Genomic DNA, 12,005 nt, shown 5'->3' with positions numbered 1-12,005 from the left:
AAGGTGGAGTTCCTCTGAATTCAAAAGAAGGAACTTTACAGCATGTTAACTCAAGCTCTTGTCAAAACCAAACCAAACAAACAAACAAAAAAAAACAACAACCAACAACACCAACACCTCCAAATCTTAAACTGAAGAAATTCTGAAACCTTCATGTACTGAAATGACATTGCCTTAAAAGAATTCTCTATTCAGATTTATTATTATTATTATTATTATTTTACACCTTTTTCCTCATATATAGGACACCAAAACTGGATTTGTAGTGCAACTTTGCCTCAATGCATCTACCGCTGAGTGGTGAACAAAATACAGTGTCCTCTTAATGGAAGCATCATGGGTGCAGGTAAACATTAGAGCATCACACTAAACATCTGATAAAAAGGATTCACATTTTCTAGTAACTAAAGACATTTTGTATTAATTTCTGTTTTTCATTGTCTTAAAAGAGAAATACTAACATCAAGTATTGCTGAGCACTTATTAAGAAAACATGATAATTCATATATTACGTATCCATAAAAATTATCTGTAATTATGCAAATACGATTTTGCTCAGATAATCAAGACATTTTCAACACATCCAAAGAACTCAGAGTGGCAGGCGGCTAGCTAAAGGGGACCGCTCCTGAGCAGGTGATTGTCAGCAAGCAGAACTAGGGAACCAAACAGAAGAGTCTAGAATACAGATTCTTGCAGTCAGAGAAAAAAAATGTATCATTACACAGATGCATCACAGTTTATCTCCCTAGAGACCATGGGTATGAGCAGACAGCAGGAGAGCTCAGCTTTTGATTTTCCAGCCGTGCCTTATGAAAATGCCTGTTAGCCATACCAAACCCTGTTAGTCATTGCCTAAGTGCAGCTGAAGATATTTGAGGACAACCTCATTAGACATCCCTGAGCTTGGCCTTCTTTCTTTATGAGACTGACAAAACTTCCCTCTTTTTCTCCTTTCCCTTTTGTGAAAACTAAAGTACGCTTCTGCCAGGAAAATATCTGCTGACCTTGAAGTAAAGAGGCCTGGGAAGATAACATGCTACCCATAATGTTGCACTTCAAAAAATACTGGTACCACTCAGGAGCTGCAAGCACGGCTTATGCAGCCCAGTCAGGATGCTCAGTGAAAAGCAGAGCTCTGAAAGCTGGAGAAGTGTTCTTCCCTTAGGGAAAAAAATACAGAACCTTCACAGATATTTAAACTTGACTGTAGTGAATACATTAATCCAAATATACAGTAGTTAAAGTCAAATTTGTTATACCATTAGGAAATGATATATTTTTAGCACTTATTAAGCAGCCTCTGCAAGTACTGAGACCATAAAATTAAGTCAATTAAGGATGCACTGGGAAGATGACTTTAGTTGAAAGCTCGTCTGCAGTTATCTTCAGTCAAGGTAGGGGCTGTTGTTAGACATGCCCTTTTCCCCTCATTTCAGATCAGGATGCCAACTAACCTTTTGGAGACAGACGTTCGACACACAAGTATAAGCGCAAGAAGATATTAGCTTTATAAAGTTAAGTGCAGCTGAAAAATTAAAGGAGACCATTCCTTCAAAGTCAATCACGACACAGACCAGAGTTAGCACTAGCAGAGACAGCAAAGAATTAGACTGGGTGAGGGCTATGCAGCAGGGCCTGGGAGGCTGAGACTCAGGGACGACTGTGAGCCATGGCTCCTCTCTTTCTCCCTCTGTGCTACTGAGCTGCTAACTGCAGCACTAGATCAGGTCAGACAACAGGGAGCAGGGCAATGGGTCGTTCCTGGAGAAATTAACAAACAAAAATCTATATTTAAATGAGATACATTATCAAGGGCTACAAAGATGGGGAAGGATCTGAAGGGCAAAACATATGAGGAGCTCTGAGGCCCAGAGCAGAGGAGCTGAGGGGAGGCCTCATGGCGGCTCACAGGGAGCAGAGGGGCAGCGCTGAGCTCTTTATGAAAATAGACCCAAGTGACTCTAATGTTATCCTACGATAACACTGTAACTGCATTTTCAACACATCGGTATTAGAAGGGTAAGTCTTACTAGGTGGAGACCGTGTGTTTCTTCTTCCACTCAGAGCTGTCAGTAACAAGAAAGGTTGCAGTTCAAGATGTGCATTCCACTGCTCTTCCTGGTTATGCCTGAGGCCAGAAAACTTCATGTTTAAAGAACAGCTTTCTGAGCTGTTATTTTTAGCTTGCTAACTACAAACGTAGGAAGAGCAAAGCAGACTTTGGCCTACACACACAGCCAATATTCTTTTTATTTGCCAGAGCAGGAAACGTAACTAAGCATTTCCTTTAACCTGTTATTGCTTGATATATATATTTTTCATACCACTGTCCTCAGCATACCTGCCTAAGAATAAAGGACAAAAGCAGGACTTCAGTGCTCATTGCTGTGCTGAGCCAGGCGCTCATCACTAGAAACAGCGTATTATAAACACGAATAAAAACTTGGTGAGTCATGGGACTTAGATCATCCCCTTTGCCTTCATTGGTGGAATCTGGTAATTAATTCACAGATGTGCTACTTGAGAATTATCAGATTCCACCCATGCTTACTCCCTGGTTTGTGATGACATAACCAGAACTTTGCTGTTAACTGATTCTATATTTAACACAGATTTTCCCCAATTCCCTGCTGTATTTCATAGGCAAAGGTCCAGGTTCTGATCTCAGCTGCCTGCTGTGATGTAAATGACTCAACTGATCCCATTAAAGTCACTCTAAAAATTTAGGACTTGACCTTGGTATACCTCTCATAATGGTCCCTGTAATGACTGAAACAACAGAACTTCAGAGCTGGTAGTTGCCTTCCTGGAGGACCCTCCTGTTTCCCTGATACGTAGGGCTTGCTACCCTAAATGAAACAGAACCAAACTCTTTAAATTCGTACAGTTTCACTGAAACAACTGCTTCTGGAAACCGCAAGCGGATGATATGTTGCCTAGTGCACTTCCTTAGGAAAAGGGGATATTTTAGTAGTAGCCAGGAAAATTCCCTGCTGAAAAGTGTCATGTAGTTCTTAAAGACATTAGAGAGGACACAATGCTTCTTGGCTGCAAGTGGGTATGCATCATGGCACAGTAGTTATGTTGACTTACTAATTATGAAGCCCAGTCTGAAAAAGAGTGGCATTTATTGCTTTTATTTACAGTGTATAGTGTATTTACACTGTCCTTTTGCAGCAAGAGCTTCCCAGTTGCAAAAGCAAAATGGAATTTTGCTACACCACGGACGAGGAGAAAATATTTTGCACAGGCAGTGGAACAGTGACATCACAGATTTTTTTTTTTTTTTTTAAATATACAAGGTCACCTGCTACATTTAAAATTTGTCTTAATACCTGAGTAATTAAAAAGGCCCGAATGAGAAATAGCACAAGGCAAAGTAAATATAGAAATTTTAAATATGATGGGTCTTTTCAGAATAACTACAGTTTCACAGCAGAAAAGAAATCTTTGTGAAGAAAAAGCTATTCTAGTTTAGGAGGGATAATGACATAACCTGCTGTAAGTATTATACCAACTGCCTGTCATTCATAAAACTACCTTTCTTTTCCAGATGACAGTAAAGTTGAAAGTACAGTTTGGTCAAAAGCTTACAGTTGTACCAAAACATAATTCTACGTAATGCTTTTGGCCTTGCGTGAAATATCTGATTTCAAAGTTACGGGTGCACAGCTGCAAAAAACCTGTCCCTTTCTAACATGAGCTTCAAGGGAGAAGGATGCTTTTAACTTGGAATAGTGAATGGTATTCAGAAGGAGGAATGATAATGAAATGCTTGTAAGGTTCAGGATGTTTAAAATAGTTGTTAAATACTAGAAATAGTATTTGGATGACTCATTACTTTACAAAATACAAGGTTTGGGTCAAATAAAATACATTTTCAGGTCCCATAGTTCAACCAGCTGTGCCTGACTAAAAGGGAGGTTACAACATAATTAAAACAAATATGTTTACATATAAATGCTTCCTATAATTATTACTCTGCACTCACTTGGAGAGCTACTAGAAAGATTTATTAAAGATTTGTCTATCACTTTCTTTGTTCTCTATCTTCCTAGTCTAGAGATACACTTCTGTCTGTGGTGCTCTTCAGTTCTTTTGGAAAGACAGTTGGTTTAATCTTTTTATATGCATATAAAGATAACAACAAATATTCCAGCACAACCTATATCTCCTTTGATATTTATAGTTCTGTCCTGCCTAGAAGTATTTTAGTGGCTGCTGGCCCGTTGGAGACCTGGAAGATGCTCAGGCTATAAAACTGTTGAAACTCCTGTTAAAAAAAAAAGATACTGGCTTCTGAACCTCTGCAAATTTCCCTATCACTAAGTGTGATAGACCTCTATTCACTGCAATTTCTGATGTTCCATATACACACTATTCCATCGTTTACTTCTGTTGTTCTTTTATACCAGGCTGACTGCTATATGTTGAACCAACTGGACCATTTTGTTTGCACAGTGCTAGGATAACCTTCCGTCTTTTCTTTCTTTGAACATTCTTCTTTTCTTTTCCAGCTTCATCTACACAGTCTTTGATACACCCATGGGACAGGAGACAGTTTACTGTGGTGAGCTTGGGATTATGTACATGCTGATTGACATGTCAGTGTGCAAGTATCGCTTGTCCCACCAGCTGCTGCTGAGGTAATGGCTCCACTCACTTTCTTTCCTGTACCTGACTGCCCATAAAACATAGCAGAATTTCAGATGTTCCTCTTTCACATTTAGCTCAAATTTACAAACCAGTCAAAGAAAGCTACAGGAGAGACACCCACAAATGAAATGATAATGAAGGAAAGGAGGAATGTGGTTTGTATTGTTGAGGCCTGGGAAGGTGCACGATGGCTGGAATGTGGTAAGTCATTGGATTCCATTTTTTTTTTTTAGCATAGCTAGAGCAGGAAAAACTGGAAGCCATATTTGACAGATACTGCTTTTCAAGTTCAGTCAATATGCAGAATAACAGAATAGCTTAGCTGAATTCTAATATTCAAGTGAAGCTGATAAACTTGTAAGTAGAAAACTCTTAGACTATTACAGATAACATATTGGAAAAGTAGAGCAAAAGATGCATACTTAAGTTTTGTCTTACGCCTTCACTATTCTTGTTATCCCCTACTACACTCAAGAACTTTTCTAATAAAGATTTGATTGAACACAATAGTTCTGTATCACACAAAAGCCCCAGTGCAAGACAAATTGTCCAGCACTGAAATTTTGTTCAGTGGAAAATTAAAACAATTGTACTTGAACTGAAACATAAGCTGTTAGAAAATTATTTTGGTGTCACTGAAGAAGTGTAGATGCTACAAACACATTCAACCAAAAAAGCCAGGTATGACTGGGGAGATTTGGGAATTACAAAAAAATACTTCATGAGAAAGTTACTGTTTACCCGACAGAGACTGTATGAATATGCAGCTTTATATGAAGAAATAAGCAGCCTCCTTAAAGTGCTGTAAGGAAGGTGACATGCACTAAGTTGTCACAAACGTGTCAAAGACAGTACTCATTCTTAAAGATGACTGAGCTCTAGTATATGGCAGGGCTGAAACTAGTGGCCTGACAAGGTCAGATAACAGCAATGTAGTTGGACTCTGATGATCCTTGTGGGCCCCATTGAACTCAAAGTATTTTATGACTCTGTGCCGATGTCTTGGGAGATCCTAAAAGTCTATATAACAGTATAAGGAACTTGAGAAATTGTTATTAAATATGTTAGTGCTTAGAAGTCTGTATTAATTCAGGTTTTGGGTGTGTGTGTCTGTGTCCTGGCTGTTTGAAAATAATGTTGAAAACTACATTTTAAAGATTCAGTTGGAACTATTTGAGTTGAGCTGGGCCTCATTTTTTACTGTATAGACTGTAACAAGCAAACAAACAAAAAGTCACAGTAGTTTGTTTGATTCATGTTGAACTCCTTGCTTATAGGGTAAGACTGAAAAATGCTCTATCTTACAAAAAAAATTAAGCAGAGCAAAGTATAAGCAGTTGCCTATGTTTACATTCACTTTGTGCTAACAGAATATACTGCCAACCAGTAATACCTGTATGGAATTTGAAGTATGCCATTTCCAAAACTTAAAGCAATAACTCTTCTTTACTTTAGATTTGTACTCACATAAGCATAGGTCTCACAGCTTCACTCCAGTCTGAAGTATTTTGCCTTCCAATTTCATAATACCAACATGTACCGACAATACAGTTACTATTATGGTTAGGTGGTGGTTTTTTTGTTTGTTGGTTTGTTTTTTGTTTTTTTTTTTGGAGGGAGAGAAGTTGGCAAATCGTTCTGCTGAAAAGCATAACAGAAAATTTACCAAGCTCTTGCTCCAACAACGTACTACCTTCATGAGCAACACCTGACCAAGCGCAACATTTCATCCAATTTACAATTCTTTTAGTAGAGTTGTTGGAAGGGGAGAAAAAGCAAGCAAACAAACAACTTTTTGTTCTTTTTGCAGCAGTGTTCCATGATAGGATTCCTATGAATTATTAGGTCAATACTATCTACGTTCCCTAAGGTCTTGCAGTCCTTCAAATCATTATCTTTGGAAAACACACCATAGATCATCGCCACAGCGATTTCTAGAATGAAAACATCTATTCAGCATTTTGCATTAAAATCAGAAAATCACTTCTGATTTTTTATTTCCCTACACTGCCGTTGGTTTTTCATAGTGTTCTTGCTGCTTTTGTTTCTTTGACTCAGAACTATCTGTTTGATATAGCTGAATTATTGGAAATAGATAAGAAGAAGCAATGAAGTTGTGCAAGATTTTTAATTTCCTTGCTCCTTCTTATCTCACCCCCTCTCATCAGTGGTAGGTAGAACAATCAGCTCGCCACATTCTCACCAAAAGAAGAGTCTCTGCAAAGAGCTTAGGGATCTACAGGAAGACATTGAATTAAATCAAGATAAATGGCCAATTTATGGCATTTTTCTGGGATTTTATTTGCTTATTTCAACATCAATATATTGACATAACCAACTATAAATTTAGGGAGGAAAGCCAATAAGGAAACCACAATGAGATTATAGATTTTACAGGAAAATGCTTCCAAGTTGCTAATATGCTTTCTTTCTTTTCATTTCCCTTTCTCAATGGAAAAAAAATAATAACAATACAACAAAAAATCACTATGGTTTACTATTCACTTGCTTATAACATGGGCTCTTTGGCTCCTTAGAAAGCTGCAGGATTGTTCTTTAGTAGAAATGACCTCTTCATCTCCACAGAAATGTTGCAGCTAGGATAACAGCAATGCCACCAGAAGCCTATTCTGTGATACCACCAAATATGTTTTTGATCTGAACTGGAGGGCATGCCTTCAAGATCCAATCCAAAAATCTACAAACATCTTGTAATTTCTTTCTGTAACACTTGTCTGACCTGGTTACCACTTGCAGTACTTGAATTGAGGCACATACACTGTTAGTTTTGCTTTTTTTTTTTTTTCCTCTCCAGTTTTCCCTCTAGGGTGAAACATTGCTACCTACCTTTCTTATAACTACTCAACTGACCATGCAGAGCACAGGTACTTTAAATAATTGGAGATACATATGTTATATATAAACTTCATTTAAGTTGCCATGCAGCCTTGTGAGATTCTGTCACCCACTGGGAAGGGACTCCTAGCTGGACAGACAAGTAGTTTCCACAATCACCGTTTTATCTCATCTGGTATTGCTTAATCAGTCATTTGTTATGAATAATGGTGCATGTGCCTTTTCTAATGCAGGCACCTTTTCCACTTGGATCTAGGATGAAACCACTAACTTTTCAAACATAATACCTGTAAATGATGTCTAAGCACTTTTGAATTGATTTAGATCCAAGTCCAGAGTTCTAATCAAAAACTTTCAATCGATTCAATACTACAAATCATTTTAGGTATTAAGCAGAACTTCTGTATTTTTGTCACAAGGCATCAAGTAAAGAAATAACTAATTTGGTCAAAAATAAGCGTTGCTAAGGAACCAAATGATAATGAAGAAATCATCAAATTATATATTAAACTTGTTCATATTTAGGGAATTCAGTGTAACACTATCATTAAAAAGGTAACATCTGTAAGATGCAGAGTATTCTCAATACTAGTACAATTGAAAATTGTCAATTAAGTTCCATTAGTAATTAAAAAGCATAAAATGCGACCTCTTGGATTCTCCAGAGGGCAATAAGTTCCAGCCAAAATGCTGTATAAGAGCATGTTATGCAAATTAGAGCCTCAAGGTACAATTACAGTGTAAGTAATAACAATGAGCTTAAATTTCACAGGTAGGGGTTTATCACTTCCTCTGAGAATTCATGGGCATTCCAAAAGTTAGCAATAGCTCCATGCATTAAACAGGATGTCAGCTGGGCCTGGATGACTGTCAGTATGCCAGTATTTATGAAAACATACCATCCTGCCATCCTCTGCTTTCCCCATCTGAAAATATCATAACTTAAGATTTTTCTCAACGCATCCAAGTGTTCTGCATTGGTAACATCATGCATATCACTGCTCAGATTATGTTCAAACCTAGAACTGTCCCCTGCTTGTGGACAAACACCCTCTCCATAAAGAGCCCCCCACACTTCCTGTCAAGCAAGTTTAATGACTCCCATCAGGCTCTCTTTTCAATTACACTCATGCATTTTGAAATGTCCCCACAAGTAATCAAACACCGAGGGGAAAGAGGAAACTTAAACCTTATTTCAAAAACAAAACAACAAAACAACCCAAACAGATTTGCTTTACTATAAAAACAAATGTTAGCCTCAAGTGGTCTGTTATCTTGCCCTGTAACCTCAACACTGATCAGTTCCTACCTGTCCTCATTAACTGTTCATCCCCTCACCTTCTTTCTGAGCAAACACCATTGCACAAGGTTCATTTGTACACTGGCCTGTTCCTGTGAGAGCACTTTAGATAGACACAGTCCTGCAATAAAATCAAGCTGCTCTCCCAGGTGAGTTAGCATTTCCTTCACCACAGACAGGGAGTAATTGAAATGAAATCCTCACGTCTCCTTGCCCTCCCACTTGGGATGAATTACCCGTGCAGATGCTTCATTGCCAGCTCTGTACTACTGACAGTATCATTAAGCTTACTTCCACCAGGGACACATCTTTTCATAGACTGAACAGTAATACTTTTATACTACCTAATGAGTTTTGCGGTGTTGTATGTTATGTAGGGAAGCAAATACCTATCCTGTGCAGAAAAAGTAACGCACAGAGCATTCAAAGCATACATTGTTTAAAGTCTGTATGTTTCTAAAAGCAAAAGAAACGGTTGCCCTGGAGAAGTCTTCATAAGATAGATATGTCTTAATTATTTTCCATTTCCTTACAGCTTACAATGTGTACTTGCCTATGTAACACAGATTGCAGATGAGCTGGAATTTCGTGCAAATATCTTTGTGTGAGCAGATGTAGGCATACTGACAAATGCAGGTAGCTTCCCAAATGCAATTGCTGAAAAAAATTGTTTACTTAACACTATGCAACCAAAACCACTCTACTGCAGCGTGCCTACAGACACAACGACAGATTTTGGCCAATGATGATTGATTAGTCTAATCCAGAAAAAGTCTGAAGCAGAATTCACTGAGGTCTGACCTCAGAGGGCCTCTTGCTAGTGACATGTAGATAAAGCCCACTGTAGTCTCATGATTCTGCAGCTGTTCATACGTATATTTGCACATAAATACATTTAAAAAACCAAAGTGCAGAGAATAGTCATTGTTTTAATATATATTTTTGATTCTCTTTTATTCCTTGGGCTTTTTCATTCGCTCTATATTATCAGTAACTCATACAACCATAACGATACAGACCCCTGGACATAGAAATGGCAGTTGTCTAAACATTCACTACAGGACCTTCATAAATCAAAAATATACATTCTATTTTGTACAACAGAATTGTGTGAAATGTAAGACTCAAGAAGGAACATCAAAGCCTTTTTGTCTGACATGTAGAAGCATATGCTTAGAAGTACATTAAAACCATATCCCTCTTGGTTTTGGAAAGAGAGAGCTTTATCTATAGAGTCTCTACCACTGTGGAAAATTCCTTCTAGTGTCTTGATGTAAACAATGTATTATGGACATTGGTAGTGTTGCCAAAACTCTATGCCCTCAGATCATGGGTCAGGGATCTAATTTTCATGGGATTTTAAAATATATTTCTTTAATACTGCTATAGTTGGTGTTACATGGTGAAAAAGGGAAAATAAACAAACAGGGAAAGAATGCTCACCTGTAGCCAAAGATCTAGGTTCACAAGAACGACTCCACAGAGGAGGGATCTCCAGGAAAAGACCCTTCCAGACTGGCACTCAGGCCTTCAATGGTGTCCAGGAGAGGTGCAGCCAGGCTCCACCCCTTCCAGTCACACATCTGAATTGCCTTCACCTGTGCTTGCAGGGCTGACTCAGTCTTTTCCTCAGGTGATCAATCAGTGGTTCAGGCCGTGACTCAACAGTTCCCATACAAATACATTTTGGATCCTAGCCACTTTCTGAATTTTAAGTTTGTAATGTGTTTTATTGTTACCTTGCTTTTTCAAAGAAGGAAGATCAAGTATAATCTATTTTTACCATGAATGGCCTCAATTCATGTTTACTTCTTTCACAATGAAATTTGTGTCCAGAAATGAATTTTCAGGCCATAATACAATTGTAAAAGCAAAGAGCACAGTATTTAGCTGTATTTCACCCTCTGTTTGCATTCCCATCTGTGGAGATTTGTTAGTACAAGCATTGACCAGAAGCAAAATCCAAAGATGATAGCTAATATTAACAATAAAAATAGACATCTGTTTTGCACAGAAGCAAAACTTAGGTTGAGAAAAATCAAATTGACAGAAGAAATATCATATGATTCACCAAGCAACGTGCCAATGAGTTAAAGAAAGTAAAGCAAAACACATGCACTGTATTCATCAATAATGAATATACACTTGCTACAAAATAGATTTTGATTTTACTGGCAGAATACATTTATTTGAAGATTTATTTTAAATTAAATATTTTAAATGAATATTTGGATGCTCAAAACATCTGTAAAAATCATGGTCTGTATGTAGGCAAACCATGCCGGTTGCTTACTAGGAAGCAGAGGCCTGTGTTTGCTTACAATACAGACTGCCATGGATTTAAGACTTACTTTGCAGCTGAATAAATGTGACTTGAAAATAAGGTTGTCTGTTATGGCAGAAACCTGGAGCTGAAAATTTAGGAGGTCTCTAACACAGTTGCATGCCTTGCAACCAATATAATTGCCCTGTTGCTCGCTTGTCAATTTTTAACCACATTGATGGAGACACTCATTTAAATTTCTTGGTTAACAGCAAATAGGCTTAATCTCTTGGTTAAAGCAGATCTCTCACAGTTATTAACAATACATACAAAATATTCAGTTCTATTCTTAAATGTCTCATTTTAAATTCACCAAACAATACCCCATTGTTGCTTGCACTATTTCCACGGATACAGTAATTTGGATATGTCTGGTGGCACGAAACTGGAAATTTAGTTTACTTTCCATGTAGTGCAACTAATATTGTAGATGTACTAATTCTTAAGCGGCCAGTACTGTACTGATCAAAATTTGATCTGAAGTTTTGATCCAAGTCTACTGTTTCCAATGTACAGCATAATATTCAGAAAAAGAACACCTTGGGTAAAATTTGGGGGGTAAAAATCTTTTAACTGTGAAAGGTTGGGCCTAACTCATAGTAACAATAACATGCTACCATGCTACTCCTGCATTACTTAACATATAGCTGCTGAAAGTTTGCATGTATAGCTCCTATGATTTCTAAAGTATAAGGCTTTCTAGTTACCTGTTTGTTGCCAACAGTTTCCAAAATCCATTGAACCACAGAATTCTGATATGTCACACACAGATAGCTATCTGCTGCAGGAATTCACGAGAAAATTCAGTCAGTCAGTACAGTTGTGAATGTTGAAACAGATTAGCTAAACTCTCTGCAAGGTCACTTG

The 12,005-nt window shown here is 37.7% G+C and overlaps 1 long non-coding RNA gene across 1 annotated transcript; it reads left to right on the top strand.

The window, feature by feature from the left end:
* The first annotated feature begins 267 nt into the window (after positions 1-267).
* Positions 268-4,784, top strand: LOC122179561. Its single transcript, XR_006178741.1, has 3 exons — positions 268-346; positions 4,521-4,649; positions 4,734-4,784. It is a non-coding gene; the product is annotated as an uncharacterized LOC122179561 (long non-coding RNA).
* The last annotated feature ends 7,221 nt before the right edge of the window (positions 4,785-12,005 follow it).

The sequence above is a fragment of the Lagopus leucura genome, unplaced genomic scaffold, assembly GCF_019238085.1.
Source record: "Lagopus leucura isolate 7727_CA_CO unplaced genomic scaffold, USGS_WTPT01 Super-Scaffold_100004, whole genome shotgun sequence".
Taxonomy (NCBI): domain Eukaryota; kingdom Metazoa; phylum Chordata; class Aves; order Galliformes; family Phasianidae; genus Lagopus; species Lagopus leucura.
Note: the sequence above shows the minus strand (reverse complement) of the source record. Positions and strands in the feature narration are given on the sequence as shown.